The sequence below is a fragment of the Mesocricetus auratus genome, unplaced genomic scaffold (assembly GCF_017639785.1).
Source record: "Mesocricetus auratus isolate SY011 unplaced genomic scaffold, BCM_Maur_2.0 Super-Scaffold_100007, whole genome shotgun sequence".
In the NCBI taxonomy this organism is placed as follows: Eukaryota; Metazoa; Chordata; class Mammalia; order Rodentia; family Cricetidae; genus Mesocricetus; species Mesocricetus auratus.
Window position 1 is genome coordinate 90,229,231 of NW_024429191.1, and position 23,544 is coordinate 90,252,774.

Here is a 23,544-nt window from a genome sequence, read left to right on the forward strand (position 1 = left end):
GCAGGCGAACAAAGATCCAGTCAGAGAAAACCAAATACAGCCAGGCCCATGCTGGCAGCCCTGTGGCCTCTCCTCCGGCTCGGAAGCCACCCGGAGATGCTTCCGGGACACCCATCTGAGAGAGAACTTCCATCCTGGATCGTCCAGGGGCTGCCACGTGGAACACAGTCTGCCTTCTAACTGCCTTGTCAGACCACCAGAACCATGTGTCCTGCATCCTTCCCACTTCAACACAAACCCATTCCTCAACTAGTCTTAGAAAGCCAGACTCCAGCCAGGTTTGGTGACCCAGGCCTGTAAGCTCAGCATTGGTAGACGGAAGTGGGAGGGCCACATACATATTCAAGGACAGCTTGAGCCAGATAGAAAGACCCTGTCAAAAAAAAAAAAACCTCAAAGTCACACAATAGGTAACTTACCAATGCAGACTTGGCCCCACCACTGTCCCAGGCCTCAGAATATTTATCCAACAATGAAATTCATGTCAGCTCTAAAATTCTACTCTACCTCACCCAGATCCAAAGCCCTGTTCTGCCATCTCCTCACTCTCATATACTGGGTAAACTCTACTTCAATATCCCTGTCTATTGAACAACGCAATAACTCCTACCAGGTTAATGTGTTGTTAATTATTATGTGTTCATGTCACTGATGCAAATAATATGTAATAATTATAAAGAATAAATAGATGGATGATAGGAAATGCCACACGCATCTTAGATCTTAGTCTTCCACCCAACTGGAGGATGACCTGAATACAGCAGTACAACCTACAGACTTGATTTTTAAAATCTGGGCACATTATTTCATCTCAAGCCCCACCCTCACAGAATAGAGAGAAATCTCTTTACAGGCACTAGAAGACGTGTTGTGCTGACGGAGGAGCCAGGGGAAAACACCCAAGCCACCCCAGTTCTCTGAGGCCCTGGCAGTCTCACTGAGTAACTGAATACGGCTCCATGTTCGTGTATTTCTCAGAGAACATAAAAGTGTTCAAAGCCATTGAACCAGCCCTCGAGGGGTGCCAAGATTATGACTTCATTTCCTACGGGCTTGCCTGTCTCTGTTACAGGACACTATTTTGAGGTTGGATTATATATTTTTAGGTTATTTGGAAAATCATTGTGGCTTTAAATAATAAAATTCTGAGTGACATCTGTCAGCCTCAATTACTCTGAGCCTGCTAAGCTGCGTTTTCTTTCTCTCTTTTTTCTTCGTTTTTAAAAGTGCAATGAAGTAAGTGTTATCCAGAAAGGTTTGCAAGAGTCTGCAAGGTTGTGTATTAAACATTTTATTGAAACTGGTCCCAAAGGCTTACACCAGAGACCCAGGCTACAGGCCCAGAGTGGTGCACACAAGAACTGAACTTGGTAGGAACCAGAGATACCTGTAAAGATTCATAGGGACATCTGGTCAACCTCTTTGTTGTGTCATCAGAAAAGTAGTGACCCATGGAAGTTGAAAACTGGCCTTACATTCACAGCTGGCCACAGGGAAACCAGGATACAAGGTAGGTTTCCCCTAGACTCTGTTCAGTAGAGACTCTCCAGGTTATCCTGAGAGTCCATCATTTCTTCCTGTTCTATGACACAAACAACATATTGATAAGGTTCCCAGTGGCTGTACCAGTCAGAAATCTCACAGCAGCCTTCATCCTCATGAACTTCTGCCCTTCCTACTTGGAGGAATCATTTTCCTTACTTTGAAAGGTGTGTCTTGGTTTTTTTTTATCATGTGAGTCTTACCTAAAAGGGCTGTGGTGGTTTATAAAGTTCCATTTGCAACACAAATAGGGAATTCCCAAAAGCAAACAGGATCCTCTGGAGAGGACCCTGTATTCAACTTCTCCCCAAAGCCATTCATTCCATCCCCCATCCACCAACACCAACAAGCCTTAAGCATATGAGATAGTTGGATTTCTCTGTACCAGAGAAAAATATGTATACACAGGAAAGTTGCATCTGAGAACTTGAAGTGAATAGCTATGTGTGCCAAGAACACACCTGACGTAGACAAAGAGCTGTTCAGAGTCAACTGTGTACTAAAGAGACAACTCAAAGCTTAAGAAACACTGCTCTTACAGTTCATTCCAAGCACCTATGTCAGGAGACTCAAAATTGCTTATAACCACTGCTCTGGAGAATCTGGTGTCTCAATCCTGCAAGGGCACACACACACTCACATGCATACATAGATATACACACATATACACAATTAGAAATTCAATAAATCTTCAGAAATACTTGAAGAGCCAGGCAGTGGTGGCACATGCCTTTAATCTCAGCACTCAAGAGGCAGAGACAGGTAGATCTCTATGAGTTTGAAGCCAGCCTTGTCTACAGAGTGAGTTCCAGGACTGGCTCCATAGTTACTAAGAAACCCTGTCTCCGTAAACAAAAACCAAAAATCTTGAAGAGTAAAACACAATCTTTCTTGGTAGGCAAGGAAAATAAATAGTATAAATGAAACCTAATCCCAAAGGCTTATATATGTGAGACCTAGCTATAGGCCTAGGGTGTTACATTCAAGGGCTCAACAAGGTAGTAACCAGAGATGAATGTGAAGAATCGCAGGGGCATCTGGTCAACCTCCTCATTGTTATCACCAGGGAAGTGGAAACCTATGGAGCTTCATCTGTTGTAACATGATTCCACCCCAGGTCTTTTACAATAGAAAGTACAATCAGCATGCACACAATGTTGGGAAATTTATTTACCCCTCAGTGCCCATCATAGCTCCATACTTCAATAGTCTAGAAAAGAAAAATAGTCAAAGTGTATTGGATGAACATACAAACCTGTAAAGCAGTGGTTCTCAACCTGTGGGGTTTCGACCCCTTTGGGGTGTCAAACAACCCTTTCAGAGTGGTCACCTAATGCAATCAGAAAACACAGATATTTACAATTTATAACAGTAGCAAAATTACAGTTATGAAGTATCAATGATGTAGGGAGAGATCTTAGGCACCTGTACCTGTGACCAGGAGTAGGTGTTGTTAGTGGTATGGGTGCCTAAGATCTCTCCCTACAACATGAGGATAATTTTATGCCTGGGGGGTCACCAAACATGGGGCATTAAAGGGACATAGCATTAGGAAGGTTGAGAACTGCTGCTGTAAGGGAAGTCAATTAAAGAAATGATGAAAGGCACATATAAGAGAAGTCGTACAGACTAGAAATAACTACAGAGAATTAAGATGAGAACCCCATATAGAATGTTCCAGGCTTTGAGCTGCCCTTCCATGTAAAGAGCTCTGGACCTTAGCAGGATGGGAGTGATATTGTATACTACATGTTACCAAGGAGCAAAGAGAAGGAGCAAGTCAGTGAGATGCCTGCCAAGGGGCTCCAGATAAATTAACTGAGTGCTGCCATTTTCTTAAGGAAGGTTTATTAGCAGGTACTTTAAAAAATCTGTTATCAATGAGATATTTTCCCTAAGTTCTCTCTCTGAGAGCTCACTGTTGGAATAACAAAAGCTACTTTTTGTGTTGATTTTTGTATTCTATGGATTTACTATAAGTGTTTATTACACTTAAGAGTTTTCTTGAAGTTTCCACTGGGTCTTTTAAGTAAAGACTCGATTTGTCCTTCCCCCTTTGAATTTTTTATTTTCTTAAAATGTTATTTTTCTGCTTTGGAGTATTCCTTTATGCTGTATGAATATATGTTGCTATGGTTGGTTTAATAAGCAAGCTAACTGGCCAACAGCTAAACAGGATAAAGTTAGGCAGGAAAGCCAAACTGAGAATGATGGGATGAAGAAGGCCAGAGTCAGAGGAGTAGCCAGACAGACAGAGAAGGAGTTGGACACACAAAATGGGACAGAGGTAAAAGCCAAGAGCCTCGGGGCAGCATATAGGTTAATAGAAATGGGTTAAGTTGTAAGAGCTGGTTAGTAACAAGTCTAAGCTATTGACCAACCATTTATAATTCATATTTGGCCTCTGAATGGTTATTTGAGGACTGGCAGGTGATAGAGAAACATCCATCTACATTTTAGAGTCTTAGTATCATTCCAAAAATACATTTTACCCATCACATCCAAAGCTTTCAAAGTTTACTAACTTGGGAGGTGATGAATCAATCTATATACCTTTGGCCTTGCCAAAAGCTGATGTCTAAAGCTATGTCACCATTGTGGCCATAAAGCCCAGGTTAAGCAAGCCTAATCTCATCTCCAGAAATCCAGAGAAGATGGCTTGCCAGAAGGCAGAAACATTAGGCCACACCTCAAAGCTCTCTGTGCAGTGAACACTGGAAATGAGCAACCTCACAAAACAGCCCTCACAAATCCACTTTTCCTTGGTGAGCTTCTGTGCACCCATCTAAATACTGGAACTCCTCCTGGAAGTCTCTAGACAGGATAACGGGGGCTTATTCTGGAAGACAGTAGGTGTTCAATACTTACAAAATGAAGATTGCTTTGGGTACTAATGCATTTGCTCTATATGTGGCTAGTCGATTCAACAGAGAATCACTCTGCCTTACAAAGGAAGAAAAATCTGCCACCTGCTACAACATGGATGACCCTTGAGGACGTTAAGTTCAATGCAGTAAGATCATCACAAAGGAACAAATATGATATGACTCTGCTCACAGGAAGTCCCTAATCTACTCAGAGACAAAAGTGGAGGAGGTGACAGAGTCTCAGTAGAGAGAGGAGAGTAGAAATTTGGTGTTTGGTAGGTATAGTTTAGATGTTATAAGCTAAAAATTCATCTTGTAGACAGATGGTGTGATGAGATCACATAACACTATTGAACATAATGCAGTGATGTCATCACACGGTACATTTAAAGGCAGTTAAAAATGAGAAGTTTTATGTTACGTATATTTTGCCACCACTAAACACAAGCAAGTGTTGGCTGGTATGTACGTACATGCATGTAAATGTGTGTATACAGGTATATGTGCACATATGTACATATGGAGGACAGAGGTGTGCTATTCCTCAGGTGCCCATCTACCTTCTTTTTTATATAAGGGCCTAACATAGACCTTATAGGTAGCCTAGGCTGGCTATCCAGAAACCCTAAGAGTCTGCCTGTTTCAACCTCTCCAGTGATGGGTTTACAAATGTTTACCAGTGTGTTTGGTTTCTGTCCAATATATGTTGTAAGAATGAAACCCAGGTCCTCACATTTACAAGACAAGCACTTAACTAACTGAGCTATCTCCCAAACACATTCGTTCTCTTTTTTAATGATTTATTTTTAATATATGTGCATTGGTATCTATGTGATAGTGCCAGAACTCCTGAAGCTGGAGTTACAGACAGTTGTTAGCTGCCTTGGGGGGTGCTGGGAATTGAACTCAGGTCCTCTGGAAGAGCAGCCAGTGCTCTTAACCACTAAACCATCTCTCCAGCCCTCTACACTCATTCTTAAACCACCTTCTCCCCAACCCAACAACCACCAGGACTCTTTTACCAGATGTCAATTCAAAGTGGTGGTGCCTCTCCCTCTAACATAAGCACAAGCCCAGAGGTTGACCCAAAAGCCTTTAAGTATTCAAGGGAGCCTATACCACATTATGTGGCCCTTTTCTTTAGAATAACTCAAGAAAACCATCTCATCAACCTGGGCAGGTACCAAAGAGAATCACATTTGGTACCCAAAATCCAAGAGCAGACACTCCTAGCGGGAGACAGGGAACACACACACACACACACACACACACACACACACACACACACAGAGGGAGGGAGGGAGGGAGGGAGGGACAGAGGACACTAAAGTCTAGGTGAAAGTGAGACTCCAATGCCAAGCCCACCAACAGAGAGACTTCTAGTTTGAGTTCTGGCTTCCAGGACAGGATGGAGGTAGGTTTCTGGACATCCTCTCTCCCAGTGGGCAGGCAGACCACGGAGCACACATCTCAACCCTTTTCAGAATAGTCTGCACTAAGAAAACGAAAACATTTCACAGGATGGAAAGGTGGTGGCTCTTAAAACTTGGGCTGTAAATGAGCTCCAAGGTTGGTTTTGCTCTTAGAGGAAATAAAATTTATGGTTTGTCAGATACGTAGAAAAAGAAAGCCTTTGGAATGGCACCCTCGCCAAATAAAGACCAACAAAAGCATCAGGACATTTCAGCACGAGGGGCCTTAGGATACGCCCAGGTACATTTTAACCTATGCCAAACCTAGGAATGCCTCTGCAAGAAGGTATTTCCTTAGTTTGCCAGTCAGGCTTGCCTGTGAACCACCGAGCTGTGAGAGTCATCCTGCCCTCCTGCAACATTAAGTCACAAGACAGCAGCTTCCTCACTGGGTGGGGAGAGAAGTGTTGACCGAGAGGTAAGAAGACAACACCTTTCACAACCCTGGAAATACTCAATTCTGTCTTGGTTTTGATGGCTGCTACATGGAGGTGCACACATAAAACACTGTACATGCATCCTATGATTTGTTCTTCTAATAATGAGCACACATACACACACACACACACACACACACACACGCGCGCTCGCGCGCGCGCGCGCACACGCATGCTTAAAAACAATCACTACAGGCTTATTTTATGCCCAACTAGTGCAAGCTATTTGTTGACAAGGTCTCAATCAACAGGTCAGTCACTCAGATCCAAGTCCCCTCCACAAGACCACATCCATGTGGCACCTGAAGAAAAGTCATGGACACCATCCAAGCTGGGCCTGGTAGTACAAGCTTGGAATCCCAGGAGGTTAAAGTCAGAAAACGTAAGGTTCAAGGCCTGTCTGGACGACAGAAGGAAGTTCAAGGCCACTCTGAACAATTTACGAACAGCTCATTGGAAAAAAAAAATAGCGAAGTGAAAGAGGTCTAACCAGCCGGGTGATAGTGGCACACACCTTTAATTCCAGCACTTAGGAGGCAAAGGCAGGTGGATCTCTGTGAGTTCAAGGCCAGCCTGGTCTACAAAGCGAGTTCCATGACAGGCTCCAAGGCTACATAGAGAAATCCTGTCTCAAAAAACCAAAACAACAACAATAACAAAAGAGGTCTAAGAATGAAATTCGATGACAGAGTGCTTACCTAGCATGTATTAGGCCCTAGATTCAATCCCCAGAACAAGAAAGGAAAGAAGAGAAAGGGAGAGAGGGAAAGAAAAGGAAGCCAGTCTTTTCAAGTAACTTACTTCTCATTTGGACAGCTTTTGCAAGACAGAGCTTGAAAACCAATGAAAGTGTAACTGAAGATTTAACCCCAAACTGTGATGCAGGCTGTCACAGAAAAAGTCATACCTTTCTTACACTAATATGGCAGACTATCGGATGTTCAAACTAGGCGGTGTTACTACTACCGCAGCCTCTTATCCAAGTGACCAAACTACTTATTCAACATGTGATCATGACCATAATATTACAACTAGTTCTCAAACAGTATGATTGCCAGAACCCCTCAGGGGTGTGTGTGTGTGCGCGTGCGTAATATGTATGTTATGTGTGCATGATGACAGGTTGGGGAATGTTCACCTGGGAGTGTATGTGTAGAAGCCGGGAATGAACATCAGGTGTTATCCTCTATTAGTAGACTTCCACCTTTGTTTTTGAAGCAGCTTCTCTCATTGAACCTGGGGGTCACCGACTGACTACATTATCTGGCCAACGAGCCCCCTTGGATCTGCCTGTCTCCTCTATGTGTCCAAGTGGAGTTTCAGCTGTAAGCCCCTGCTCCTTGGTTTTACGGATGCTGGGATCTGAACCCAGGTCTTTGGGGTTGCATACAAGCACTTTATCCACTAACCCATCTCCCAGCCCTAAATAGTCTTTTTTTAAATATATACAAGAATTAATCACATTCATGGAGGCTCCACCCCCGTAACCCAATCATCTCCCAAAGACTTTACTTCTTACTAGCAACAAATTGAGCATCAGGCCTCAAACAGACAAACTGGGATGGCAACAAGCATTCCAACCATAGCACTGGCCACTCCTTAAAACCTATAAATGATGCAAGCAAGGCACGCAGATGACCCTCTCTCTGTTATTTACTTCCTACACTATGAGGAAGCTGTGTGCTGGTCTTGTTCACTATGATCCATCCCTCGCCCTCTAATCCCTGTGAGTCCTGCTACTTCGGCTTCTGAGAAATCTGCTTCTTATTTACCCAGTCACCATCCTGGTGTGGTCACTCTGCCTTAGGTCACTATGAACCTGTGTCTGATACAGATTCCCAGGCCTGGCTCCCCATTGGCTGAGTCAGTCTGGGGTGAGACTTGGAGCTGGCGTGTGAACAAGCAGGCAGCTGAGAGTCATGCAACCTGGAGAGCACGGACTACAGCTGGCGCTGGCATGGGACCCACCAGGCTAAATGACTCCCGGTCTGACCGGTGTCCTTGACACACTGAGTGTGTGACCAGGGTGGTGGCCTCCTCACTGCTTGCTCTCTCTCTCTCTCTCTCTCTCTCTCTCTCTCTCTCTCTCTCTCTCTCTCTCTCTCTCTCTCTCTCTCTACTCTAGCCTCATGGAGAGCACCAGACTCAACACACAAAGGGACATGGTATTACAGGGAGTGTCCTTAGGACTTCTAGAATGTTCTCCTTGTGTTTCATTCACCTTCCTAATGCCCAGGCCATTGCCCAGAGTCAAAGCCAGTCATTCATTCTCTACCCCTTCAGCCTTGAGACTTTGCTGCCTTCTCCCCAAGTTCCTGCCAAGTCAACTCAGAGAGGAGCTGTCTTCTCAGCCCCACCCTCCACAAGTCCCTCAGGATGCCCACTCTCTCAGAAGCTGCAACCAGGCACTTTCCATTGAGACCCATCTCCTGATCGGTTCTCTGTGTTGTCCCTGATTCTGTGGCTCACCCTCGAAAACTTGGGCAAGCCTCCACCAGCCACCCCAGCAGCTGCTGGTGTCTGTCTCATCTAGGAGTGCCCATGTGATCACAAAGACTGTTTGACTAATTGCTACTATGCCATAGTGCACACTGAGTACCAGCCACTGCCAAGTGAGTATTTTATCATTAACTACTCCAGTCGCCACAATTGTGTGGGTTGTATATAAAATTCCCATTTTACAGATGAAGAAACCAAGACACGGGGGGGGGCTTAAATAACTTGCCTACAGGCACAGACTAGACAGTAAACACCTTGAGGAGCATGTATGTATATGTGCTTAGATCTCTCTAGAATCTTCTATGACATCATTTGATAGGCACTTCCCCAATTTGTGAGAAGGAGGGTGCCATGGTTTTAATGGGACGTGCCCCTCTCAGGAGAGGGCACTAAAAGCTGACAGTGAGGGTTACTACCTGATTCTACTTCCAGTCTGCTCTCTCTTTGCCACCATGATGTGAGCAGTGGCAAGGTCCCGCCAGCATGAACCACATCCATCCCAGCTGCCATGCCTTCCCGGGGAAGCTTCTGAACCATGAGAAAAATAAGCTGCCCCTGCCTGTGAGGTATTTGGTCACAGTCACGAGAAAACTAACTAATGCGGAGAGGACTAACAATGGGAGAATGTCAGCCTTGCAACGTGCCCTTTTGAATGTTATCTGGCTCTGCTTCCATCGAGATGACCCTTCCAGAAGCCCCTCTCCCTACTTATAAATTGAGGATAATACAACTTGCCCTGAGTAGTGACTGAGTTTGTGGGATTTAGCTCAGAATCAAATACACAGTAGGTGTTCAACCAATGCTCATGTCATCTCTACATCTGGTCCCAAAGCTTATTCCTACCCTCACATATATGTACATCCATATACAGACCAGCACATGCATGTGTTATGTACACACACACACACACACACACACACAAACACACACGCACACACACACACCTTCCAGTGGCTATAGAAAACTCCAGGAGTCATCCATAGGAAATACATGGCAAGAGTGACCGTTTGCCTTCAGGACCTACATCACATTCTTCTGAGCACTGAGTTGGGAGTCAGCCTGAAAGTTGAAGCAGGAAGCCACACAGGAGCCCTGGAGCAAGCAATGGTGTGTCACCGGACCTAATGACCCGGCTCCTCTCTAACCACAGGACCACATGGCATTGAAACCCAGAGAACTCGGCCACTTCTGCCAGCCCCTCCCAGGAGCCTCTGTCTCCCTGAATGCCTCATTTACTACACAAGACAGAAAGTCAAACCTTGTGTTTCCCAAATCGGGCATTTGCTTATACTTTGTGTGTAGAGTCCTACACACATCTGCACACACGCAATTCATACGCCCACCAGAAGATACGCCTCGATAAGAAAGTGGGTGCACGCATATCCACACACAGAAACCCTAGATTTACTTTCAGGTGCTCAGACTACAGTTAACAGTAAGTTCAATTACTCACAGCCCTGACTGAACCTACTTGCAGCTTCAGTTTTTGAAACCAGTCTAAAGAGTTTGTCGATTGAATTCCAAAGTCACGCACAACAGTGCACAGTCCAAATCCTCACAGCGCTCAGCTAATGTCCTTGGCTCTTAGTTAACCTAACAATTTGGAAAACAGAGGAGGAACTGAAAATATGTTTAACCTCTAAGACTGGTGTCATCCACGCCACCCCCACCCCCTACCTTCACCTCTCCCCACCCTACCCCTACCACATGGCTTGAGCCTGGTGGTACAAGTCTGTAATCCCAGATGTTCGGGAAACATGGGTAGAAGGATCATGAATTGAAGGCCGACTGCACAAGACCCTCTCTAAAAATTTTTAAAAATAATATTAGTAGTAATAATAATAGAGGCTAGAGAGACGAGTCAGCAGCTCACACAGAGGGCCCAGGTTCAGTTCCCAGCACCCTCGTGAAGGTTCGCAACCACCTTTTACTCCAGTTCCAAGGAATCCAACGTCCTGCAGGCAAAACATCCCAGAGAGGTCTGCCTCTGGAACATCACCCATGCCTGGTCTTCTGCGCCTTAGCAATCGTCTTTTGTTTACACAACTCACTGACAGATAGCCATGAGGAGGGTCCTGAGTCATGTTCAGATAACTACCAAGGGAGGAGATGGGTACAGAGAATAATGCCCTGATTACTAAGGACAAGAGGCAATGGAGCAGGCCAGGAGAAGGCATGGCAGACCATCTCTGAGCTTTAAAATACTACATCCCTAAGAGCCAAAAGAGATCACACGGGGGAAAAATCAAAAAGAACACCACAGTTGCTACAATGCTTCAAGTCACTATCTCCCGACCCATTTGTTTCTCTTCGGTTATCTGCCAGGACATGGGCTCCTGGCCGCTCCCATCTCTGTCTTCACAAAAGAACCCCAAGTCCTCTCCTCCCACCCCTGAGTGCATCTTACGAAAAATTCCTTGCAGGGACATCTGGGGCTTATGACAGAAGAACAAAATCTGCAATAATGTTGCCAGCCGTGGCCCAGGAATTTTCCAAATGGTGGGAAAATGCTGGCCAAGCACAGAAGCCAATGGGAGGAACCAGAGCACGTCCTCCGGGTGCCAGGGCTCAGGCCTAGACCCACAAGTTCAGAGACAACGGCGTAGGAGGGTATGCAGTGTTCCTCTTCCCACTAGGAGACTGTGGAAACTTACAGGTAGCTGGACACGCTGACATCTCAGGGCGAAAGAGGACGTAAAATTCCTGGGAATTTAAAACAAAAACCAATAGAGAGAATCCCAAGCAATATCTATGTTGTCAAGGCATGTCCAGGCCAATTACACATCCTCAAGGTACATCGGCTTATTTCAGGGCCTGTAGCATGCTAGGGATGTTTCCATTTTAAAAGCAGACTTAAAGGGGGGGAATGGCCTGTGTGTCCTCTTTACTCTCTGGACCTACCACTCTGGCCTCCCCCAAACAAAAGTGCCCTCCACACAAGCCCAAGCAAGTAAAGCAAGTGGTTGAGGTTCTTAACCACAACTCAGTCCTTGTAAGAATGCAGCGGGAATAAAAATCAATTTTCAAAATGATTGCTCTCACAACAAAACATCCTGATTTTCATTAATATCTCTGTCTTCAAAGCTCAAAGTCAGGTTCTAAATGGTGAAAATCAAACCACAAACCACCCTTGGAATGAAATGTGCATGGAGATGTGTTCAAAATCACACCCCCAGTCTCACAAGGATGACATCAATGTCAAGCCTTCCCCTGAAAAATCACCAACCTAAAGCTCTCGTTTTATCACGATGAATAGCTAAACGAAAAGAATAAAGGAAAACCCCGGGGAGGGGCAGAGGGGAAGAGACAGGGATGATAAGCAAAGATGGGCGTGGCCGACGATCCAGTTCTACTTCCCGGCTCTGCACTGCACCCATAGGCTGGCTTGTAATGCCCATGCCCATTTTACAGATGAGGCGGTAGAGGTTCTGAACAGAAGAACAACCCCACTGTTCTCATGGAAAGAGAAATAACTGTGTCAGAAGAGAATGCGCCAAAACCAGCACCAACAGCCAACTAAATGAGCCTTGGCAATCAAAGCTTGGGCAGCCACAGGTGAGAGCGAGCAGGTACTGGGCTGAGGCAGGGGAGTTACAGGTGGTGACATTCAGCTGCTAAGTAAAATGTGAACCAGGAACACAAGGCCTCTAAGAAGGACTTGGAAGAGGCCACACCCTAAAGTCACATCAAAACCTATGGCCCTCTTGTCCTGGGTCCCAGGACCTCCCACTCAGCTTCCAATTCTTTGGGTAATGTGGCACAAACATTCCAGGGGGATAGTCTGTCTGGGGCAGGGAGCTGAACTGTGGGCCCATCGACTCTTCCTGAGCTTGTCCCAGGAACCCCTGTGCATCCCCCAGAACTGAGCAGTGGACACCCTGTGTCATCCCAGAGGTCCTCAACAGTGGAAGGCTCACCTGACAACAAGAACTCAGCCATTTAGTCTTTTCTTGAGACACGCCTGGGTGTCATCCTCACATTTGGGTGTGAGATTTTACACGGTTAGATCTAAGATGTCACACGCTGCACATCAAAAAAGACATTGACCAGCTGGGGGAGCCAGCAGAACAGGGACAGGCTATCACCACCACCACCATCACCAATAAGTAAGCTGTCTAGCCTCAGCCAACTAACTAAACCTCTCTTAACGTACGCTCTTATCCTAAAAACGCACGTGATCCCTACCTTCCACCCTTACGTACCAAAGATCATGTGTGGAACGCCACCTGGGCATTGTACATGGTCAGTAGGTGGGAAGCCCTTTTACCTGTGGCTTTGAATCCCAAGGTTTCAGTCGCTCGATCAATAGCCCTGTCCTGGCTGCAGCATCCTCCTCCTAACAGCGCCACCAACCGATGTCTAACGCTGCATCACATACTTGTGTGGCCCACCTCACTCCATGTCACCCCGTGTCATCGACAGACGTGGACACCAGAGCATCAGTAGGAAGATGGAGCACTACAGGACAATCAAAAGACCTCTGGGAGAGGTCGCCTCCATGTAACCCCTGTCATACCATGGTATTGCTGTAATTGTTCTACTGTCAAACTGATGCTCATTTCTTACTGCGCCCGTTCAGAGAGCAGGCTCTATCATTAGTATACATGCACAGAAAAAAACACTGAACAAGTATCATTCAGTACTGTCCATAGTTCCAAGTGTCAGCAGATGTTTGGAAACAGATCCTGGCAGATGAGGGAGGGAGACACCTGTATTGACAGTCATTTTACAGTGTCTCAGCCGAAAGTCCCCTAAGGACAGTCTTCCACAACTCTTTGCAGAGTTATTCTCACCACAGACTGGCGCTAAACACACTTATTAAGAACACCAGCCCCACCCACAGCCAGGTCGTTCCCAGGAAGGCACACCCAAGGATGCTCCAAAGTCTCATGGTTAGGCACATGGGAGGAGCCTCCATGTGATGGTGTAGCCAGCACAACGCACAGCTCAGCTCCTCCCCAAGACAGACGGACGTCCTCTTGGGACACTTGCACCAAGCTTCCTAAAAGTGCAGCTGTACTTATCTGCAGAACTGAACTAACAAGGGCCATCTCTTGTCCTGGCAGAAAAGATGGAGACCCAGCCCCAAGGGACATTCAAGGATCAGTTGCACTTGCCTGGCTCCCGTCTCCTTGGAGACTGACTCCTTTATAACATGTGTATGTCGTCAAGAATAGACTGTAGTGCTGGAGGGACGGCTCAGTCATTAAAGGCTGGGTTCACTTATCAAAATGTAAAATAGACCATACTCCCCCCACGCTTTGTCATACAGAGCAAAAAGACACCTGAGTTAGCAAACCCTGGAAGAGTGACAGTACCAGTGAAGGGACTGTGGTCAGCAGCAGCCTACCAAAAGTCCCTCCCCATGGACAGCCGGCCCAGAGGAAAGCAAATGCTATCACCATGCTTCTGAAGCAGGTCCCTCGTGGGCCACAGGCTGCATGGCTGCTTCCGCTCCCTACCCGCCCCCCCATCACCATCATTCACCACCATCTTCACCCTTCCCAGCATGGAAGCCGCTGAGTCACTCTTGCCCCCCCTGATGGATGACACTTCAACTGAAGCTCATTCACACCCGAGTGTCACCTCAGGCAGTGCCCTGCAAGCCTCTCCCATGAAAGGGCCTTTTCTTCTTGAAGGGAATCTGATGAGCAGACAAGGCAGTCAGGCAGGATGGCCCACAAGCCACCCCAGATCTGCATCTGCCCTAGCCTGACCTAGCAGCTGCCTTCTCTCCCACCTGCATAGAAAAGAGCTCCATGTCCTGCCTGGCCCATCTAATGCCTAGGTCACCTCTCCGGGCTTCCAACTCCAAAGATAGGATTCCAAACACACACACATAGAGTCACAGACACACATAGAGTCACAGACACAGAGACAGAGACACAGACACACAGTCACAGACACAGAAATAGAGACACACAAAGTCACAGACACAGAGATAGAGAGACATACACACAGTCACACACACATACACACAGAGTCACAGACACACAGAGTCATAGACACAGGCACATAGAGTTACAAACTCAGAGATAGAAAGACACAGACACACAGAGACAGACTTATAGAGTCACAGACACATAGACACAAACACACAAAGACACATACACAGACAGATACATATAGAGACACAGACACACACACACAATCACAGACAGAGAAACACAGGCATACACAGAAACTCAGACACACATACACACACAGAGAGAGACAGAGTCACAGACAGAAATAGAGACACACATGAAGTCACAGATACAGAGATAGAGACATACACACAATCACACACACAGAGTCACAGACACAGTCACAAACTCAGAGATAGAGAGACATAAACACCCAGAGACAGACACATAGAGTCACAGACACACAGAGAGAGACACAGACACATACACATACACACACACACAGATACATATAGAAAGACAGACACACACACAGTCACAGACACAGACACACACAGAGACTCAGACACACGCACAGACATAGAGACACACATACACACACACACACTCACTCACCCATACCACCCACAAAGCACAAACAACCCTGAAAATGATGGCCTTCACTAACACAGGTAAGACACAGTCGAGCCCCCCTCCCCGCTTTGGCATGCTATGTATCCCCAACTGTAAGGTTTCATTAATAAAAGCCCCTGGGATGTTCGCTGCTCACTTCTCCGGGGTGACTTCTTACACAGAGTCGGAGTGCGAGGCTCACCCTGTGACCAGAGGGGAAAAAGCACCAAGTCCGCATCCTTAGGCAGGACTGGATCACAAGCAGCACAAAGGTCACAGGTCACACTCCGGGACTCAGATCTGGTTCTAAGATGTCACATCTGGGTGACCAGAGAACTGCCTGTCCGGCCCATTCCACTCCACCCAGGAGTTTCCGGGGTCTTGGGAGGATTAAAGAGAAAGACCTCAGCACAGCTCTCAGCTCTCAGGAAGCATGTTAGTGGCCACTGGCTTTTAAAGAAACTATTGTCCACCTGGTAGACAAAAATCAACTCAAAATGGATTAAAAGACTGTGATAAAAGGAAAAGGCTGTCTGTCAACTCCATGGCTCCTCATATACACCCTACGGATCGGGACTTAGCCCATCTTACTGATGAGAGAGTGGAGTGTTTGTGAGTCCCTGAAGCCAGGGTCAAGAGCTCAGTGCTGAAGAGCCGCATTCCCACGGAGCTGCTGAGAGCCGTGGGCACGGCAGACTTCAGCATTCTGGGCTTTCCTGGGCTCTTACGGGGCCCACATGCTGCAGTCACTAAAGGAGGTGTATCCTTTTTGTCTGTGTTCCTGCCTCTCTTTTCTGAGTCTTGAGAAACCACCCTCCAGGAGGTAAGTACCAAGTAGTGTAGTATGCTCGGGGGTGAGCATGCCACAGGACATCAGACGAATAAAAGTGTAAGCTTTCCAGGCTACAGGCGGCCCGCTGTCCCAGGAGAAGCTGGGAGTCAGGCTGCAGGGCAAGGACAGCTTGTCCAGGTTCCTCCCCTCCTGCTCCCCTTCCCAGCTGGGGTGGGGTCACAACCTCCCTGAGCTCTGCCTCTGGACACTGCCTCCAAAGCAGCTCAGGCCCCACACTGTGCCTGGGGGCAGGCAGATCTAGCCCCATCCCCCCACACCCACCAGCAGCTTTCAGCATTTGTCCCAGGGTCTTCCAGCGGGGCAAGGGTCTGGTGCAGTGACCCCTGGGACCTGCCTCTCAGTCACTGGCCCAGGCAGCCTGGAAAGGCTCTCATAATCAGACACAGAGAGTTTCTAGGAGGGGAGCCCCAAACGGAGAGGCCTGAACTCGGGACCCTGCTCTGTGTTTCCTGGAGAACAGCCCACCTCAAATGGGGACGATCATGATACAAAACGAAAACCGGGCAGCTTCCAAACAGAAGTGCAGCTCTCCATTCAGGTCCCCCCCCCCCAAGCTGCAATCCCATCACCTTCTTCCAAACGCCCCCCCCCCCCCAAACCAAGCCCCAGTGAAACCACCACGGCCCAAAACCCCTGCCTCTGCCTGCGGAATCCCCAAAGAAGGACTTGCTTAAGGCAGCATCTACAAACCAGCTCAGGAGTAAGAACCTTCGCTCTGCAGTGAGCCGAACAGCAGGGACAGTAAATTGAACGGATGAGGTGACCCTGTGCAGGAGTGGAAGGAGCAGGCATTTGTGCAACCAGCATAAACCTCAAGAGAATGCGAGCTGCTTCTAGGACAGGCTCACAGAGGCCTTTTGTTTCCAAGGTGCACTTTGCAGTGTTTTAGGCAGAGGGACCGTGACTGCGGAGGAAGCTCATCTGGGAAGTTTCCAGTCTCTCCTCCCTCCTCCTCTTCCTCTTCCTCTTCTTCCCCCTACATTCCGTGTTTAGCCAGCTTTCTCTCCCTGACAAGAGTCCAGACTAGCCCACCATTTCTCCCTCAAAGAGACTGATCACCAGGCTGGGTGCAGATGCCACGGTAAACTGCTCTTAGCATACGGGGCATCTCAGGAGCTGCTGGGGGAAAACTGCAGGGACATAGCACAGAACACGGTACCAAGGTCCCAAACTCCCTTCACCCCCGGGGAAACGAGCTCTGAGAACTGCATTTGTGCTCAAGCAGAACGGGCAGGCGGGCAGGCGTCCGTCCGGCTCTGCACCCCACCAGCAGCAAGGGCACAGTCAGGCGCCTGGGTGACCACTGCAGCCCAGCTTGGGGGCGGAAGGTGAAAGCAGGCGCATGGTGGAGCCACAGCGCCATCAAGTGGCTGCTTTGTGAATGGTCACAATGTGAGCACGCCTGGCTCAGGGACAATAATGTCCAGGGTTCCCAGCCTCAACTATCCCTGGAGAAAATAGGACTGCCAAGCTGTCACTCCAGGCCCTGGATCAGGAGCCTACAGACGGACACCATCTGTCCAGGCATGTAACAGTCTCTGGGGCTGGCCTGGAATCTGCCCCAGAGGATGCTCGGAGATCCTGGTCCAACTCTGGGAGCGGGTCATAATCCGGGGACCTTCTCTCCTCCAGCACTGTGCTCAGTCTATAGGGTTCCCAAGAGGTGTGGGACAGAGGTGAGGGGACACCTCCCTGGCAGCAGACCTGCCAGCCTGTGTGTGTCCTGCAGTACATCAGCTGTAAGACCAGCTCGTGGGAAGGATTGCAGCCTTGGAGTGAGGGTTGCTGCTCATAGCCCTGACAAGTCCATAGTTTTAACACTCTCTCCTGGAACTCAGAATGTAGTTCTAAGTACTTCCTGGGACAGATCTGATCCTCGGGAACAAATTACAGAGTAACCCAAGAGGAAGACATGTGATCTCCGGCCACAGGCCCAGAAGGACTCAAAACACCAAAATAAACACACACACACACACACACACACACACACACACACACACACACACACACACACACACACACACAGCGAACAGAGGAATGTTCCAGATCAGGCCTATCTGAAGGCTTGAATGCATATACCACTTTCCTGCACACCACACCTATGATAGAATATACTATGAAAAGCAAACTAAGCAATTAAGAGATTATCAGTAACTATTAACCAACCAGAACAATTATGGCAACATACTGTGGTTAAAACTCATTCAACATTTACAAATTCATTATTTATGAAACTTTTCGACTTAATATATTCTGGCCACAATTTCCAGCAGAAAATGAGGTTGCAGAGATGAGGGAGGGCACTGCTATGTGAATTGGGGTAAAGCTGACCACAGGACAGTATGGCGGCACGTCCCCTGTGCTAACTCCGCTGGACATGCGATCTTCGTCAACCTTCCCCACAACCTTAGGAAAGGGGATCTTTTATGATTCTGTTTTATAGGAACCCCTGGCTGCCTGCTGGAGAGGGGCAAAGCCAGGCCTGGATCCTGGCACTGACTGAGCAGACCCTGTCCTTGCTGCCTCCAGATGCCATCCTTCTCCCTGACCCAGGTTTTATCAGAGAGTCCCACGTTTCTAGTGGGCGGGGCATCTCCAGTATGAGCAGGCTGTGAACATCTGGCTAGCTTTGGGCATGAGAGACTGTGCAGGTGAGGGGGCCGGGGCCTCCCTATCTCAGGGCAAACCCACCTCTGCCCTCTGTGGCCCCGCCCCCACGCCAACCTTATCACCTGGCCTTCGGGAAGCACCTTCCCCAGGGGCCCCTCCTTCCCAGCCACTGTTCTGGCTTCTGCAACTGACTTCCAACGCCAGCTTGCCCTTGAAGCTGCCAGGGCTCCAGGTTACTCGGCGACATTCCAACCGCCAAGCACGAAGAAGCTGTTCTCAGCCCGCCCCCCCCCCACGGTCCCGACCACCACCACCACCCTCGCCTCCCCCGGAGGCTCTCAGCCCTGATGCTCACATTTGCCTAAACACACTTCGAGCACACACCCATGTGGTTGTATACACAGGTGTGTATGGGTGTGTAGGCATGTGTGCAAACATGGAGGACAGAAGCCCACTTTGGGCATCTTTGTTCTGCTGATCTCCGCCTTGGTTGTGGAGACGGGGTCTCTCGTTGAACCTGTGACTCACAGATTTTGCTAGGCTGGCTGGCCAGTGAGCTCGTGTGTGGTGGTGTTTTGTGTGTGTGTGTGTGTGTGTGTGTGTGTGTGTGTGTGTGTGTGTGTGTGTGTGTGCTGTCTTCGCCTCCCCATTGCTGGGATTACAGCAGCCAAGCACACAGCCCAGCCCTGACTAGCTTTTAAGTGGATCCTAGGGATCTGACTTGGGGGGTCTTAGGGATCAATGCCTCTACAGCAAGCATTTTACCCACTGAGCCAGCTTCCAGAAACAGCTCTGCCTGGAAGCATCAGGACACAGTGATGTAGCATTTCCCGGCTCCCTCTCACTTTGTGGTCACTCTGCTCACAAGTCGCCTGCTCCTTAACCTCCCAGTGTGCAGCAGAAGAGTCACAGTGACAGAGACCGCTAGAAGCTAAGCTTCACCCAGACCCTCCGGAAGTGCCACGTGAACCTCTCCTGACTGGGTACGCTCTCCGTCTGTCCGTCCTCCATATCATCAGGACCACACAGCAGGGGTGATTTGAGGGACTGAGTGAGCTCACACACGGAACATCAACGTTTAACATGACACCAGGCGCAGAGCTGGGCTCCCAATGGCTGAGTCTTTACCAGCCCTGAGTCGGGTCCGCCTCTCAATCCGGGGCACTCAGCTACGTCACCGTTCCTGTTTGATGGAGTGAGGTCACTGAACACATCTTCTCTAAAGGTGATGCCGTCCATGGTCTCCTCCCCTCCCTTATCCTGCTGGCCTGTGAACGGTACCACCTCCCTGGTTCAGCCACCTCCCTGGACTCCCCAAAAGTAACAGAAACCCCCCTCCCTACACCAGTGGGGCTCTAGTCTGGCCCTGGTGCTGCCTGTGGTGAGGACCACACTACACTGTGTCTGTATTCCCCGAAATTCACCTGTGGAACTCCGAAAACCCATGGTGATGGCATTAGGAGGAGGGGATTAGAGGGTGGACCTTGGGAATGGGATGCAGTGCAGTCCTTTGGGACTAACTGAAAGGCAAACATTCTCACAGACCTTAGCTCTGTGAGGATAAACCATGCCTGGATGGGGACCCTGGGGCTGTCATCATTAAGTAAAGTAGGAACGGTTTATTAGGAAAGCCTGCTTTTCAACCTGTATCCTCTTTGTTCCCACAGAGCAGAAAGCCACAAACCTTATGGAAGGCCATGTCCTATGGGAGACAAACCCTATGGAAGGCCATGTCCTATGGGAGACAAACCCTATGGAAGGCCATGTCCTATGGGAGACAAACCTTATGGAAGGCTACATCCTATGGGAGACAAACCCTATGGAAGGCCATGTCCTATGGGAGACAAACCCTATGGAAGGCCATGTCCTATGGGAGACAAACCCTATGGAAGGCTACGCCCTATGGGAGGCCGAGTCCTACTCTTCAGGCTGAGACTGGACAGGAAGCAGTTACCTGCCTACTCAGGGCCTGTGGGACTATCTAGGACAGCTAAGGACAGTGCCCCCATTCTAGAAGGGTCTTCCACCCCAGTGCAAAGCCACGCCTCAGCCCATTGAATGCAGGGAGCCACCACAGCACATCCTACCCTGGCACGCCCAGGCCTGAGTCCACAGCTCACGTTGTTTTGCCTCCCCGTGACTGACAGTAAACGTGAGTTACACCCTGGCTGCACCGTGAGTGTCGGTCCCTGCTCTTCTGATACCTCCCCGGGGGGACTTGGGAAGCCAGCAACGGGCCGCAGCATCCCAGCTCCCTGAGAACTGAGAACGGCGGCTGTGATCCTCCCTGATCTCAATCCACTTCCTGGGTGACTTACGGCCTCCCTCATCTGTCCAGCTGTCCCTCGCCTGCTTTATGGACCCAATGGATTACTACAAGTGCAAGAGGCGGCCTTCTAAGGAGACCCAATGCCCCCTCCTTCTCATTCACGAGGCAGCATCTGATGCACCCAACCACCCCTCATTTGCTCTAGATTCATGCACCAGCAAAAGCTTCTGGATCACTTCCTAGAACAAAGAAGACCGAGGTACTGAAGTCACCGAGTGAGGTGTCTGAGCTCCCTCAGTCTGTCTTTGCCCAGCGTCCCCTACCTCTGCCTGACCACTATGGGACCATGGGGACACAAGGAGCCAGGGGAAGGAGTTGAGGTAGACGTGGGTGTGGTATCTGAAATCCATGAGGAGCTATTATCCCAGAAGGCATTGCGGCTGATGTGTGTACTTTTCAGGGGTCCAAACCATAGTCTGCCATGGCCTTACAGACAGGTGAGAACAATGTCACCTCACCCTTAGTGGACTTCACCCTTAGTGTTATCCCGTGCATCAAGCAGGTGACCTGCAGTGATAGCCTCCACCTCACCAATGCTTTGTGGAAGGCAAAGCTGGAGTCTTTGGGGAGTGACCCCACCAAGGGAACACTCCGGTCCCTGTCCAGGGTCAGGCTGGGCCCCTGCTGCTACTGCCACCAATGTAATGTCCCCAGCTATATTGCCAGGGGCATCACTGTGACTTCTACAAATAAAAGCCCAGCGTGACCCCTTCAGGAACCCCCATCACACAGACCCCAACCAAGCCCAAAAGCCAGTGAGTAAGCACACTCATTAGAGGCTTAAAGAATACCAAACTCACACCCCACAGCAACAGCAACTGTCACACCCAGCCTGGGAGGAACCTGTCCAGGGCCAAGATGATGGACTTTAACAGGCAGCCACCTGTCTGCACAGACCCGGCGAGGATAAGATGGGTAAGTAAATAAGGGGATGGAGGAGCAAACCTTCCTTACAGAAGAACTGCAAATAATGACTATGGATCTGCTGTTAGTATTCAGGCATCTGCACTGGCCTGGCCTTGGGGTTCTAACAGGACACGCCCTCAGCTGCAGCCACTAAGAGCACCACCTGTACATGGTCACTGTGTTCCCTTTTAAAAGGGCCCTGACCACCTCCCCACCTCCCATCTCCCCCACTCTGTCTCTCTCTCTGTCTCTCTGTCTCTCCCTCCCTCTGTCTCTCTGTCTCTCTGTCTCTCTGTCTCTGTCTCTGTCTCTGTGTGTGTCTCTCTCTCTCTCTCTCTCTCTCTCTCTCTCTCTCTCTCTCTCTCTCTCTCTCTCTCTCTCTGCTGCTTCTGCTCCTGTCTCCAGAGGCCTAGTCTCCCCTTTCCTCCTTTTATGATCCCTTTCCCCAATTAAAAACAAAACCCTCTGCTTGAACCCTATGGCATGGCACCTTCTCTCACATGCTTTTCTTAAATTGCAACCTCCACCCCATACATCCTCAGGAAATGGTGCTCACTCTCCTGGTGAGGACCAGGGAGGGCCTCTTCTAGTGACCAGGAACACAGGGCTGGGAAAATGGCCATGGCTGTGAGAGCATATAATAGCTGGGCTGTATAATGAGGTCAAGGCTAGCTTGTCTCAAAATAAGGGCAAAGCAAAAAGGAAAGAGGAAGAAAGAAATATCCACACATACACACCACACCACATACATCATGCCACATCACACACCACACACACACACACACACACACCACACACACACACACACACACCACGCAAGCACGTCTAACACACCTGCCGTGGCCATCAGCCTCTCATGAGAAAAGCTAAGTTGACAAAGTCACCTTACTTTCAAGAGTATGTGTGATCCATCACTGGCGCGGAGGCTCATGCTCTGTGCCCTTTCTGAGACTGAGCCCCCAGAAGACACCACATGCTCCTATGTGACTCACGTAAGGGACAAGCCCTGATCAGAAGGACAGGTCTCAGTCTTAACAAGATGAGACCCAGGATGAGATGGACCTGTGAGGCTGATACACAGAATCGCCACTAGGTGGCGACAGAGCATGCAAATGTGCAGGTCAGGGAGGAGGTCCTGGCTCCCAGGTCTTCCCTGCCAGCCAGACCTGTGATAGTGCCATAGATATCTGTGGACACGGAAGGAAGGGGCCTTCCTAGACCTCTTCAGTGGGAATCCTGGGGTCCAGCTCTTAGAAGAAGCAGGCTTGTTCATCCGCTGGCCTTTTGCAGAAACTGGCAGACAGCTTTGAGTTTCTGCCCCAACTCTACAGTCACACATTGGAATCCACTGGGATAAACCCTTGCACTCACCCTGGACAGACAGAGCTTAGGGGATTTGTCTGAGAACCATGCCAGCAATTAATGGATGGATGAGACGGGTTCTAGGACCCCCCGTTTTTTTAAACCTCGGATGCTCCAGCTTCAGAAGCCAGCTGCCCAGGTGTTAAGCC

The 23,544-nt window shown here is 48.8% G+C and overlaps 1 long non-coding RNA gene across 3 annotated transcripts in view; it reads right to left on the minus strand.

The window, feature by feature from the left end:
• Nucleotides 1-23,544, minus strand: part of LOC121141552 — a 156,858-nt gene that overhangs the window by 105,917 nt on the left and 27,397 nt on the right. Inside the window, exon 1 of one of the 3 annotated variants that reach the window (XR_005878496.1) lies at nucleotides 16,879-18,118. The exons of the other annotated variants lie outside the window; for them this stretch is intronic. This is a non-coding gene — a long non-coding RNA (uncharacterized LOC121141552). Of the gene's footprint in view, nucleotides 1-16,878; nucleotides 18,119-23,544 lie in introns of those variants that run through there. 3 annotated transcript variants of the gene reach the window in all.